This window comes from Crotalus tigris, unplaced genomic scaffold (genome assembly GCF_016545835.1).
Source record: "Crotalus tigris isolate CLP2741 ecotype Arizona unplaced genomic scaffold, ASM1654583v1 scf7180000017536.10889498, whole genome shotgun sequence".
Classification (NCBI taxonomy): Eukaryota; Metazoa; Chordata; class Lepidosauria; order Squamata; family Viperidae; genus Crotalus; species Crotalus tigris.
In genome coordinates this window covers 3,463,477-3,478,545 of record NW_024096460.1, presented here as the reverse complement: position 1 = coordinate 3,478,545, position 15,069 = coordinate 3,463,477, and the positions used below count along the sequence as shown (strand labels likewise).

Below are 15,069 nucleotides of genomic sequence, written 5' to 3'. Positions count from 1 at the left end.
GGGGATGTTTGTGTCAGTGCTCTTCTGTTTATAAGTGCTTCAGGTGTGGGTGTGTCAAATGAGGGTCTTGTGATGGATCTTGTGATGGGGAAGTTACTTCATGTCAGGGTCATTGGAGGGTGTGAATCATCAGTGGGTCAGGTGTGAGTCATCAGTAAGAAGCTGGTGATGGGTCTTGTGATGGGGAGATTACATCAGGTCAGGGTCATTGGAAGGTGAACTGCTAGGCTGGGGCTTGCATGGGTTGGTTGAGGGTTGGTGCTGTCTTGGTTGCTGTGTGGTTGATTTGGATTCTGAGGGGTTCTTAGGCTGATTGTAGGTCCATATGTCTGTTGATGGAATTGTCTGTGGAGTGCCAGGTTTTGATGAACTCACAAATGTGGCAGCTGGTAGCATGGTCAATGATTTTAGTGTTGCTCTAATCAAACTGGTGTTATTTGGTGACGGTGTAGGCAGAGATTAAGGATTTGGGATTGTGGCGTTTGACTGCTAGCGTTCATGGATCCTGGTTTTTAATTGACATGACGTTTGTCCCACGTAGAAGTTGTTGCAATTGTTACAGTTTATTTGGTAGATTACAATGTTTCTTTCATCCTTCTATATCTTGTCTTTGGTTCTGGATAATTCCTGGTGGAGTGTGGCTATGGGTTTGTGGGCTAACACTATTCCTAGGGGTTGGAGAATTCTGGCTGCCTTTTCTGACACCCCTTGTGTGTATGGTCGGGTTAGTTTTTGCATGGCAGTCATCTGTATGATGTGTTGTGATCTGGATGTTGTGTGTCATCGTACACCTGAGCTACAGATATTCGCCACTATTGCAAATTAGAATCATATTAGAAAAGAAGACCACCAGAGCCTAGGGGAAGAAATGTATAGGGATGTGATAGTATAATTTGTGTAGGTTTGCATCAACTTAAAATTTGGCTATAGGCTTCTAGCATTATGTTTTAATCTCTGCTATATGACACATTCTTTATTATTCTCTTAAAACTTGATTTTCTGCTACTTTCCATGTACCCTGGAAAAAGCATGTGATTAAAACATTTGATATTGAATTAAGTTTGGAAAGCTTCATCCCAAGTCTGCAAAACATCAGCAAAGTCTATACAGCAATCTTATTTGCAATTTTATTTACGCAATCTAATTTTAAACTTATTTTTAACATATCAATTTTTTTCCACATTTATATAGCTTTTAATGAAAACACTGCAGTGGTACCCTATAAATAGTCATATAGTTTTGAGCAAGTGAACCAGTTTGAATTTTAATGTGATTCTGCTCTGCATCTGCGGATATTTAACACTAAGGAGAGCTAATGCTAATGAATAAAAATGCCATAAGTTCTAATAGACATATTCCTCATTAGCTAATTGAACTGTGCTCTTTAGGGTATATACAGAGGGCAGGTGGGAGAGAGGCCAAGGCAAAGCCCTGTTTTTTTCATGTGTGTCTTATTGCACTCATATCTTGATCTTCTGCCATAGTTAGAGTTCTTCAAGACAAAAGCAGTAATTCTGACATATAGTTATGCTATACATTCCACAAAAAATGCCAGTTCTGGAATATTATCTGACATTAAAAGTGGTTCCCTATGAGCAGTTCTTCCTGTAACCGATAACAGAATAAATTAAATCTAATCATTTTGAACAAGAAGATCTTTTCCCCAAAAGTCCACAGGCTAGTATCAGTCTTTCATTTTTCTTTGCTTCAGGATAATAAAGAGGTTCAGCTTTCAAAGGAATTTTCAATTCTTTTGCCCTTTTTATTACAACTAGATTATGATCTATGTCAGTGGTGGCGAACCTATGGCACGGGTGCCAGAGGCAGTACTCAGAGCCCTCTCTATGGGCATGCGCACCGTTGCCCCAGTCCTAGGTCTTCAGCTGGATTTTATGAAACCTTTTCACTTTAGGCCTCCGATGCTGTGTGAAAAAAAAAAAGGTTCAATCAGTCAATTTCAACTTCTTGCGGCGAAAAAAAAAAGATCTTGCAAAGTTGAAATTGATTGATTGAACTTTTTAGTCCCACCGCAGCCACGCCCACCCAATTGGCCACACCCAGCCAATGGCCACACCCACCCAGCACTGGACGATGCATAAGTGGGCTTTGGGTTGCAGTTTGGGCACTCGGTCTCTAAAAGGTTTGCCATCACTGATCCATGTTCACTAAATCATAATCTAGTTGCAGTATCACTTGCAACTGGCTGCATCAAAACCTTGCTTATTAATGCTAACAGCGTTATATAAATTTGAATAACATCACAACCAAACTGAACTTCCCAGGCCATTAATGTACATTGAGCAAGCTGTCAAAGATGCTAAAAATGGCCAGAGCAATTCTAACCGGAAGGTAGGTTCACTGTCTTGACTTGTTACAGGGGCCTAGCTGCTGGAAAGGAGCCTAAAAAAATAGCAATTCAAAAAAGGAAGAAAAAAAAAGTAAGGCTTTTAGGGGAAGACATATCTTAGTTTTACATAGAATTTAAACCATCTTACATGGTTTTTATAGGGGCAGTAAAAAGCATGTAATTTGATCTAATCAGATCAGCAGAGGAAGGGAATATTTGATGCCAAGCAAGTCTAAGAAAGCAAAATTCTGGATGATTCAGAAACACTTTTAGAAAGGCATATAGAGAAGTGCTCTAAGCAAAGTACTTGTGATTGTATAAGCCTCTCATTCAATATTTGATAAATTGGCTATGTTTGAACTAATTTTGACTAAGAATTCCCTTGTATAGATTTGACATCTGTTTTTTTAAACGTTCATTTGTGGGAACAGCATATGCTTTATGTAACTCAAGAGTCAGTTTTGGAGATATCCTGTACTCATGTGTTTTCACCAAAAATAAAAATAAAAAGGACTTGCTTTAACATACCAACCTTAATATAAGTTATGCTTCCCTGGGTCGGGTCAGGCCCCACCCAGACTGAATCAGACATTGCTAAAGGCATCAGTCTGCATATTCTATCTTACATTGGAAGGAAGGAAGGAAGGAAGAAAGGGAGGGAGGGAGGGAGGGAGGGAGAGGAATGTAGGGAAAGAAAGAAAGAAAGAAAGAAAGAAAGAAAGAAAGAAAGAAAGAAAGAAAGAGAAAGAAAGAAAGAAAGAAAGAGAAAGAAAGAAAGAAGTCACAAGGACATAATTTGTCTTGCATTAAATTTTTAATGAAACATATTTTTGTAGTATAGTAATTGAATAAAGAACTGCAGCATATTGTAGTATATGTTTATTGGATAACAGGAATATTCATGCCCAAAGTTTCAGCCAGGCAGCTGGCCAGTTTTTACGTTTTCAAGATAAGCAAGATATAAGTGGTTTAAGAAACTCATTCACTCCCGCCCGTTATTTTACTATCATTCATTTTTTTCCCAATGAATAGTTAACACTTCACGGAGACTACTAATCATATATCATTTTCATTGGTCTGTTTTCATCTCTCCCTCTTCCTGTCTTTATAAAAACCTTGTTGAGACTGTTGAGTCCTCGAGTCAATGGCGAAAGAAGAGCACACATTCTGTTGATTCTAACAGCCTTTATTCTCAGCAGCTCTCTCCAACACAACTCAGAGGCTTGCAGGTATCTCTGTCTCCTTTAATAGAGTCCCCGGGCAAAAAGGTAACAATTTGGCATGCTTCCACGCCTTGCGCATGTGCGCAAGCCGGCGCCACTCAGTCTGGTCCTGGGCAGCTTGCAACAGCCCGGGACCATTGCAACGTCCTCAGCCTGCCTTTGCAGACTCAGGACATAACACCCCTTCCCCCCCGGATGAAACTTTATTAAACTATATGGGTAGATATACACGACCTCAACACGGGCGTGGTGTGCTATCCAATGGAACCTGCACATCTGTTGCAGCTACTTACTAGCTACACTATAGCATGGTACCAGGCTATTGTTTTGGAATTAAGTGCCCAACACTCACACTTTCAAGTTCCCCAACAGCAAGGCACCCTCTTTGCCTCCCTTGCTTTGACAGCAATGTTACAAAATCTTCCAGGTATTTGGGAGATCTTTTTACTCACTGTGATCTCCTCAGATTTTGAGAACTCTCTAAATCATCCTGTGCAGAGATTGTAGTGGAGTTGCCCCCTCTTTTAAACCCTGGTGGTCCCCGTGAACTGGGTCCTGTTGCCTGGTCTGCTTGCTTGCCCACCGGGCTCGTCAGACCAGGACTTTGCTCCCCACTGTACCTGGTTGACCTGCCTAACTGCAGGCTCTCGGGCCCCACTATGTGCCCACCAGTATTTGGCATTTCTGTGGTACTCTCCATGTCCACAATGGACCTATCAAGGGAACGCATCCCTTCACTCCCAAGCCCCATAACGGGATAGTCTGGGGTTTCTGCAGTGTCCCAATACTCGGTTGCCCCCCCTATTCTATGCCAGAAGTACCAGAATCAGGATTTGCCTCTCTGACTACCTCCCTGTGTGTAGACTTCCTTTTGGAAGCAGTAGCAGCATTGGGCCAGCTTATTTGTTTGTGTGCCAGTTCTCTTGTGTTATTTGGATTGTTTGGATGCTCCTGGTTATTCTCCCTGCTTGGAGTGCTGAATTGGGGTTGTGAATAATGAGTATGCCCCCTGGGTGACTCCCTGGCTGGAGTAAGCACTGGTGCCTGTATTGTTTCTTGTTCCCCTGAATTCCTGTTAAGGACACTTGCAGAACCTTGGGACAGGCCTTCTTCAGCCTCTCCGTTTGGCCCCGGTTGCTGCCAACACCCTTCCCTTTGCCCACAGTGGTCCCCCTCCCCCCCAGAGAAAAACCAGGAGTTGCAGAGGGTGAGTCCAGTCTTGTACGCAGCTGATCGATATGCCACCGAAGAACACAACCGTCATCCAGTGAAACCTCATAGGACAATGGACCAGTGACCTTGCATACTACCGCCGGAACCCACAGGTGACCGGGCCCATAGTTCTGGGTCCATACTGGGGCATCCACTTGCAGACACCGTGGTGCCCTGGGTTGGGTGACCCTAGGAGGCAGTCTGTCCGGATGCAACCTGTCAAGTTTGGTGATCAGTTTGCGCCCCCAGGAAAGTTCAGCTGGGCTCTTCCCAGTGGAAGTGGAAGGTGTGGTGCGGTAAGGAAGAAGGAAGTCTGCCAATCTGTGGTGCCAGTCCCCGTAGGTCAGTTTCTTTAAAGCATCCTTGGTAATGCGAACCATCCATTCAGCCATACCGTTGGTGGAAGGGTGGAATGGGGCCGAAGTTGCATGACGAATCATGTTGGCCTACAAGAAAGCCTGAAACTCAAAAGAAGTGAATTAAGGACCATTGTCAGAAACCAGAACATCTGGAAGGCCATGTGCAGCAAAAATCCCTCTCAGTACTTGAATGGTCTTGGCAGCAGTAGTGGAAGAGACAGGAACAACCTCAGGCCACTTTGAATGGCTGTCAACAAGGACCAAGAAGAATTGTCCCTGAAAGGGCCCAGCGTAATCTACATGCACCCTAGACCAAGGTGACTGTGTCTCCTCCCATCTATGCACAGGAGCCTGAGGCATTTCAGGGCGTGAACGCTGGCACAAATGGCATCCATGTGCTTGGGCCTCTATTCCCTGTCTAATCCTGGACACCATAAATGGCTACGCGCAAGTGCTTTCATCCTGACAATGCCAGGATGACCCTCATGGAGGGAAGCTAAGACTCTAGGTCTCAATGAGGTAGGAATAACTACTCTGCTGCCCCACAACAGGCAACCCTGGAAAGTGGATAACTCATGCTTCTTGAGCCAGAAACTCTGGAACTCAGTACCTGGACAACTTTCAGGCCATCCAGACAAAACCCATGACAGCACACGAGTAAGCGTGAGATCTGTGGCTGATTCAGCAGCCACATCCCTGGCATTTAAGGGAGACTCAGGTAACGCCTGAATGGAAAGAATATTGATGGCAGGGGCAGGTTCAGCCTCTACCATTTGCAAAGGTAATCTACTTAGGCCATCAGCGTGGCCCATTTCCTTGCCAGGTTTGTGAACCAATGAAAAATCATAGGCTGACAAAAAGATAGACCATCTCAGCATTCTAGGAGAGATGATATGGGGTGTTTGTTTGTTAGTGGTAAACAACCCCAACAGAGGCTTATGGTCAGTATAGACTGTGAAATGTCTGCTATATAGAAAATCATGGAATTTTTTAATTGCAGTGACAATGGCCAAGGCTTCTCTATCTATCTGGGCGTAGTTTCGTTCAGCAGAGGACAATGTTCTGGAGTAATATGCAACAGGAACCTGAGTTCCATCAGCTCTTAAGTGGCTAAGTACAGCCCCCACCCCATAAGGGGAAGCATCACAAGCGATGTAGACAGGAAGAGTTTCATTAAAATGTACAAGCACATCATTTGATGTAAGTAAGGCCTTGACCTCATTGAAAATTTTTTCATGTGCTTGGGACCACTGCCACACTGCCTGCTTGTCTAAACGCCTATGAAGTGGTTCTGCTACATTAGCTTTGTTAGGTATGAAAGCATTGTAAAAATTCAAGAGGCCTAGGAAAGCTTGTAACTCAGCTTTAGAGTTAGGCCTAGGAACCTGCTGTATGGCCTTCAATTTAGACTCAGGAGGGTGAATATCCCTGGCATCTATTCTGAATCCCAGGAAATCTGTAGAAGAAACTCCTATTTTGCATTTGTCTTTTTTAAGTTTTAGGCCTGTTTTTCTGAAACGCAGCAGAACATCCCTCAATCTCTCAGTGGATTCTCCAGCAATAAGGACATCATCAAAATAGGGGCAAACCCCTGGTATACCTCTCAGGGTGTTTTCCATAACACTTTGGAAAATTCCAGGAGCTACATTTACTCCAAATTGTAGTCTCTTGACTTTGAATGCCCCCCCTATGAGTTATAATAGCCTGTGCTTCAGCAGCAGCTTCATCAACAGGTAACTTTGATAAGCCTGTGCCAAATCTAGCTTTGCAAAAACACGCACCCCTTTGAGGGAAGCCAAAATATGGCTGACTACAGGTACAGGATATGCATGCTATTGCAATGCCTTATTTAGTGTGCATTTGTAGTCTGCACAGATGCGAATGTCCCCATTAGCCTTGAGAGGCATGACTATGGGGGTTTCCCATGGACTTGAATCAACAGGTTCTAAAATACCTTGCTGGATCAATTTGTCCAATTCAGCATCAATTTTCCCTTTAAGAGCAAAGGGTACTCTTCTTGCTTTCACCCTAATGGGAGTGACAGTGGGGTCAAGTTTCAAAGAAACTGGGGGGCCTTTGTAAGCTCCAAGCTGGGGGCTGAAGACATCTGCAAACTCTTTGCAGACTTCTGCTAGGCCTAGCGTTTGCAAATTGTATAGCCCTGTTACTTGGATTCCCAAGGCCTCAAACCAATCGAGTTCAATGAGACTCGTTCGTTCACCCCCAACTACCAATACATCTAATGGACCTTCAAAATCCTTATATTGTACTGTAAGGGTGTCCTCCCCCTTTACACACACCTTGGAATTTTGGAAATCTGTTAAGATTATATTGGATGGCTTAAGTTTGGCCTGGAACCCACTGCTAGTGCAAATCTTCCTGAAAGTGTGGATAGAAATGATTGAAAGGGCAGACCCAGTGTCCAACTCCATAACCAATGGAACTCCTTGCAACCTCACCTTAAGTGACAGTTTCTTTTAAGTGGCCTGTGTGTGCCTGTTCTATAGATACTTCTGCGTGATGCACAGAAACCCACCCTGTTTTGGCTGGGGACCCTGGTACCTTTCAGGCGCAATTCTTCTCAAGGTTGTGCCTTCTGACGGCCCAGACAAACAGCTGCTATGTGGCCTTGCTTGCCACATGCTCTACAGATTGCAGAACAGAACCTGCAGTCGGTCCTCTTGTGGCGACCTCCACACCCGAAGCACTTGGACACAGCTGGAGACTTTTCTTTGCCTTCCTTCTGCTTCCTTTCTTTAGATGGGTAGAGATGATCCACTTCATCTTCAGGATCTTCCTCCAAGCTCTCTTGGTCTCCCTCATGGTGCACGGAAACTGCTTCTGGGTTGTTCCTGATAGGCCTCATATTCTTGACCGCCCCACCTGCTGCCTCTTCTGCAGTGACCTCTCTCAAGGCATCTTGGAAGGAAATGTCTTCTTTTGCAAAGAGTCTCTGTTGCAAGTCTCTGTTCCTAAGCCCGCATACAAAACGGTCTCTCAGCCTTTCTTCTAAATCTTTAAAGTCACAGGGCTTAGCTGCTCTTCTTAAGGCTGCAATGTATTCTTGGCTGATTCACCAGCTCTTTGATCCCTCTGTTCAAACATGTGTCTCCACGCAATAACAGACAACTTGGGCTGGAAATGTTCCTTCAATAACTTCTTTAAATCTGTATAAGTGACAGATTCAAGAGGAGCAGGGGCTGCTAAATTTTCTGCAATTTCAAATGCATCTTGACCACAGTAGCGGCCTTCAAGCCATCCTCTCTAACTTGATTCACTCTAAAGTAATTTTCTACTCTAGCAACATAAGACTCCCATCTTTCTGGGTGAGTAACGTCGAATTCAGACAATCTCCCTATCTTCACCATCCTTGCTTCTTACTCTAGGAAGGTGTCTATCAGCCAGCTTACTCCAGCGACGCTGTACTGGCAGGCCAGATGCTGAGTCCTCTCTCCAGGACTCTTGGGGTAAGCTTACAAGTCTTCTTCCTTAATCTTGCAAGCGATCCCACCTTCGTCGCCAGTGTTAGTCCTCGAGTCAATGGCGAAAGAAGAGCACACATTCTGTTGATTCTAACAGCCTTTATTCTCAGCAGCTCTGTCCGACATAACTCAGAGGCTCGCAGGCCTCTCTGTCTCCTTTAATAGAATCCCCGGGCAAAAAGGTAATCTGGCGCGCTTCCGCGCCTTGCGCATGTGTGCAGGCCAGTGCCACTCAGTCTGGTCCCAGGCAGCTTGCAACAGCCCGGGACCATTGCAATGTCCCGAGCCTGTCTTTGCAGGCTCAGGGCACAACAGAGACATTCTTCTGAGTGCATGGAGGACTTCAAATTGTGCAGAGAATAGGGCTTAAGCTTTAAGATTCTAATAACGCCATATTTCATATTGGGCAAAAACTGCCTATTGTTGAGTAAATACTCCCCCTCAGACCTCTTCAGTGAAGGTGGGAAGATCAAAGAAAGAGAGGGGCAAGTCTAGTATGTGCTCCATTGTCTCCCCAGCAGGACTGACACATTCAAGTGAAGATTTGAATAGGATAAAATACAACTTCTGTACTCCTTCAGAGTTCACTTAAACGTATTGATAGCCGTGACATTTTTCTCAGTAATTTTTCTTCATCTTCAGTTTTCTTTGCATTCATTCATCTTATTTGCCCTTAGAATGAGTGATTTAAATAATTTAGTTAATGAAATGTAGGGATGACCTTTAAATCTGGAATCATAAGTCAATGTCCTATCAAAAAAACATTATCAAATTATCAATTGAACAGAACTAGAGGCATCTGAACCAAAGCAATTGATATACAGTATGCGGCTTACACTATATATTATGTGAGTCAGGGACATGCATTTGGGAATTGCTCTGACACATCTGCATGGATATTTCTGTGCTGCCATCTGTAAGACGGGGATAATAAAAGTGAATTACCTTTGAGAGATAAGTTAGAAAATAATATTAAATGAGGGGCTTCAGGTATACAGGCAGTGTGTTATTTGGTATTAATATTATCCTGAATACATGTACCAGGAAATAAGCCTCATTATACAATTCCCAGAAAAGTAAGGTCTGTTGAGGTAGTTCTGATTTATTGTTATTGCCATCATGTCTTGTCTTATTCAGTGTACATAGTCAAAATGTACCCCATATCCTGGAATTTGGCCAGCATTACTCGATTTTCCTGACCTTTGGTAATATAATAAGGAGGAAATGGCTTCTATTAAGACTGTGTTTTATTTTGAAGACTCTCTGACTGGAGTAGGAATAATTAACCATTCAACTATACATTATTCTGGGGACTGACAGAAGAACAGACTCTAATTGTCTCAGAGCATGTAATGTGAACAGATTAAGTACACTATTAGAGGGGCGGTTTATCTGACAAAATAATAACACTGTTTGTATAAGCAATGAATGTACTATGGCTGAACTACAAATTTGTTTAAGACTCTGTGGTTATATAAACATTTGGCGTCTTTTCTCTGTGGATTTAAAATGGAGCTCTGCCCTCCTTCAGTCTATAATTCCTTTTAAACCTTCAGCAAAGCAAGCCATCAAAGAAACACAGAATGACTTGATTTGTCCGGTAATGGAAAAAGCAGACAACTAAACTAATGTGACAAAAGAGAATACAGAAAAACCTTGGCAAATAACTCATTTGAAAGTTGCCTGGGTATGAAAACCAACGTAATTAATCCCCATCCTTTTAGAGTTTTGCTTGGTCTTAGCCAATTTGAACTTTAGACCTTTGGATGCCCAGAAGACCGTTTTATATAACTACTCTTTGGGAAGGGCCTTTTTTGTGTTTCATCGCATTGGCAGTGGTATTTTCGATGCTTTAAAACCCAAACATGGCAATTTTAAGATCTGTGAACTTTTGGCTAGGGAATTCTGGGAGCGGAAGTCCACACATCTTAAAATTGCCATGTTTGAAAAGCAGGGCTCTAAAGCACATACTTAAAGAATGAGGCTTTCTGGAATGCGATGGTAGCTTTTTGTGCTGTTTTCTGAGATTACTAAAAGGAAAAGAAAAGTAGAGGAGAGAAAATCAATTGATATTGAAAAAAAAATCTGGATAATTATTTGCATCAGACTATAAAATGCTTAGCACATTGTATAGTATTTTAGGATGGCTGTTTCTAATTTTCCTTGATTTATTTAGACCAATTTCCTTATCACCTTGTGAAATTGACAAAAACATGTGTATATATTCATATGCATTTTTATATTTTTATGCATATATATCCACTGTTATGCACAATTTTTTAAATAGCTTCCCTTCCATTAGGTATGTTTTATGCCTTTTTATTTTTTTTATAAGGAAAGGTGAGATGAAATGTATGAAAGTTCAGTTACAACTGTGGGGGTTTTCTCCCCTAAATATATACATTCAAAAAAGAAAAAAATGGTGTAAGATTTCTGTGTTGCCAATTGAAACAGAACATTGTTACAATGATCTACCAGCCCTTAATCAGAAGGGTCTATATGACATAAGAGATGTCAGTTTGCATTAATGGTGGATTTATGGAATATTTTTAAACATAGGGTGTTTCATTGTTCCATTATAATTAATGCCTCCCTCCCGATTTTGATATTCAGAACAGGCCAGCCTCACGCCAGGACAGTCTGCTTTAGCAAGTAAGATATAGATCTTGGTCACATACCGAATTAGATTCCCATGCTATAGATAGAAAATATTGAATAACATGGCAGCTATAGAAATTGAATGAATAAACAAACAAACAAATAAATACACATACATACATACATACATACATACATACATACATACATACTGGTACTTACATACATACATGCATACATTTAGTTTGGTAAGAACAAAAGACACATGAACTGGAAAGAAGCCCAAAGGGATACCTGAACAAAAATGTGACTATCTCCTAAATAGCTTCTAATTAAACAGGAGCTTGGAAAAGTTCCAGGTAAACGAAGTAGAAGAACTGCTTTGAAAAATGCTATTTCAGTAAAAAAGGCTCTTGATTTATATTTCTGTGTATGTGGTTGAGTTATTGCATAAGTTGAAGAAGTGAATGCTTAAATTTCAGCTCCCTATTTTAGATTTTTTTCAAGAAAATTTTTATCATCACAGAAATCTGCTAATCTATAACATTAATTTGAAACTTTCTACCTTGTTTCTGTTTATGGCCAGGTCTGTTGGTAGCAGCCAAAAAACATGTGATTTGCTGTACTTTCAGTATTGCATTTTATTTTGCCTTTAATAATAACGATAAAGTTGGAAGGGACCTTGGAGGTCATCTAGTCCAATCCCATGCGCAGGAAGGAAACCTTATACCATTTTGGACAAATGGCTGTCCAGTTTCTTCTTAAAAATTTCCAGTGTTGGCGCATTCACTGCTTCTGGAAGAAGGTTGTTCCACTGGTTAATTGTTCTAACTGTCAGGAAATTTTTCCTTAGTTCTAGGTTGTTTTGGTTAGTTTCCACCCGTTGCTTCTTGTCCTGCCTTCAGGCACTTTGGAAAATAGCTTGATTCCCTCTTCTTTATGGCAGCCCCTGAGATATTGTAACACTGCTATCATGTCCCCCCTCGTCTTTCTCTTCGTTAAATTAGACATACCCAATTCCAGCAATCGTTCCTTATATGTTTTAGCCTCCAGTCCCCTAATCATCTTTGTTGCTCTTCTCTGTACTCTTTCTAGAGTCTCAACATCTTTTTTACATCGTGGTGACCAAAACTGGATGCAGTATTCCAAGGCATTGTAAAGTGGTATTAATACTTCACGTGATCTTGATTCTATCCCTCTGTTAATGTAGCCTAGCACTGTGTTGGCTTTTTTGGCAGTTGCAGCACACTGCTGGCTCATATTTAAATGATTGTCCACTAGGACTCCGAGATCCTTCTCACAGTTACTACTATTGAGCAAGGTACCCCCTATACCAGCGGTAGGCAACCTTGGCTCTTTTATGACTCGTGGACTTCAACTCCCAGAATTCCTGAGCCAGCATGGCTCAGCTTGGAAACCTCTCCCTTTCTCCTCAGCATGGCTGGCTCAGGAATTCTGGGAGTTGAAGTCCATGAGTCATAAAAGAGCCAAGGTTGCCTATCCCTGCCCTATACTATACCTGTACATTTGGTTTTTCTTGCCTAAATGTAGAGCCTTACTTTTTTCACCATTGAATTTCATTTTGTTAGATAGCGCCCAGTGTTCAAGTCTGTCCAGATCCTCCTGTATCCTAAGCCTGTCTTCTGGAGTGTTGGCTATTCCTGCCAGCTTGGTGTTGTCTGCAAATTTGATGAGTTCCCCATCTATCCCCTTGTCCAGATCATTGATGAAGATGTTGAAGAGCCCTGGGGCACCCCAACTACACACTTACCTCCATGTAGATATGGTTCCATTGAAGACCACACGCTGAGTACAGCTGGTCAGCCAGCTATGGATCCATCTGGTGGTGATGCTGTCTAACCCACATTTTTCTATCTTCTCAAGTAGGAGTAGATTGTGGTCTACTTTGTCAAATGCCTTACTGAAGTCCAAGTAAATTATATCCACAGTATTCCTCTGGTCCACTAATTTTGTCACTTGGTCAAAGAATGCAATAAGATTTGTCTGGCATTATCTGTTTTTGACAAACCCATGTTGGCTTTTAGTAATGACTTTGCCTCTAGGTGTTCGCTGATTCGTTGTTTGATTATCTTTTCCAGAATCTTCCCAGGTATTGAGGTCAGGCTGATAGGTCTGTAATTTCCTGGGTCCTTTTTTTCCCCTTTTTTGAAGATGGGAACTATATCAGCTCTTTTCCAGTCCTCTGATAGTTCCCTAGTGCTCCAGGATCTTTGAAAAATATAGTTCAGTGGTTCTGAGATCGCATCTGCCAGGTCCTTAAGAAACTTGGGGTGTAATCCATCTGGTCCTGGTGATTTGAACTCATCTAGGCTAGACTTACCATTTGTGTTCACTTGCCATTTTCCTGCCTATCTTAACTTGATTTCTATTTGCTTTTGGATATTTCACATTTAAAAAGATGTTTATATGGTTTATCTTTTCTTTTCTTTCTTTTCTTTTTTCTAATTTTGACTTTGTTGACTATCTGGTGAGATTGATCTATCTCTAAGGAGTGAACATAGGTGAAACCTTTAGTCCACAATTTTGGCCTATTCAGGCGGGAGATGCCATTATTGTAATTATCTCAGTTATTTAATTTTAATTATCAGAAAGGCAACAGGGGACTCTATCTTTTTCAGGCACCAAAGTGAGAAAAGGAAGTTTCCAAATGAGATGCACCTGGAACTTAGATGTCAGCGAGAATTACTCAGTCGCTAGCCCAAAGCAAGAGTTGGGAACAGATCCAGAAGGCTTCTGGAAACTGAGGTTTGAGACCTCCAGCTTTCCACTTTATATACTCAGCAATCCTTCTATAGCATTTATATAAGAGAAACACATTGCTTCGCAGCATGATCTCCTCTTCTATACCCACCACAGTCTTTTGGAAACCAGAATGGAAAAGAAAGAATAAAAACTTTTGCATTATTTTTTTTCTTCCAATTACATGAAGTTCAATAGTCAAGCCAGTTAACTTTGGCTATTACATTCGAATGATCTTATGGGTCAATTCTATCCTTTGCTTTCTATTGAAAGATTGATTAAAGTTTTTAGCACAGCAAAAGGAAAATCTGTGACCATCCAGAAGTTACTGAACCATTTTGTCAGAAACAGACAGAGCAGAAAGACTATTTTACTGCTATATGGGTATACTCACAGAATATTGAAAGCCTGCCAGAATATCCCTTGTTCTGTTTTATACCAAACAGACTAAGGTAGGGTTATTTTGAGTTTCTTTTTTCATCTCTTCTCCTTTCAGAATTGATTTTTTTTCTTCTCTAGCTTTAACGGATCTAGCATCACTTCTTCCACTTTATCTATATACAAGTATATCGACTTACAGCCATTTATTTAGCACAGTTTGAAGTTACAATGACACTGAAAAAAGTAACTTAATGACCATTTTTCACACAACCGTTGTAGCATCCCCATGGTCATATGATCAAAATTTGGATGCTTGGCAACTGGCATGCATTTATGACGGTTGCAGTGTCTCAGGGTCATGTGATCACCTTTTACGATCTTCTGACAAGCAAAGTCGATAGGGAAGTCAGATTCACTTAACAACCGTGTTACTAAGTTAACAACTGCAGTGATTCCTTTAACAACTGTGGCTAGAAAGATTGTAAAATGGGGCAAAATTCACTTAAAAATGTCTTGCTTAGCAATAAAAATGTTGGCCTCAGTTGTGCTCGTAAATCAAGGACTATCCTTATTCCTCTACATACAGTTTACAACTTTGTTAGGATTGGCTTGTAATTCTAATTCAGTAATTTGAAAGTCACAGATTTTATATTTGTAGTACCTACAAAAAGTGGGCCTATGAATATCTGTTTATAAATAAAACCTCC

At 41.5% G+C, this 15,069-nt stretch overlaps 2 long non-coding RNA genes across 3 annotated transcripts in view; both read left to right on the top strand.

Annotated features, from left to right (window-relative positions):
* The window catches only part of LOC120303358, a 104,671-nt gene that overhangs the window by 8,556 nt on the left and 81,046 nt on the right, over positions 1–15,069 (top strand). The gene's annotated exons all lie outside the window — the stretch shown is intronic.
* The window catches only part of LOC120304018, a 36,715-nt gene that overhangs the window by 3,886 nt on the left and 17,760 nt on the right, over positions 1–15,069 (top strand). The gene's annotated exons all lie outside the window — the stretch shown is intronic.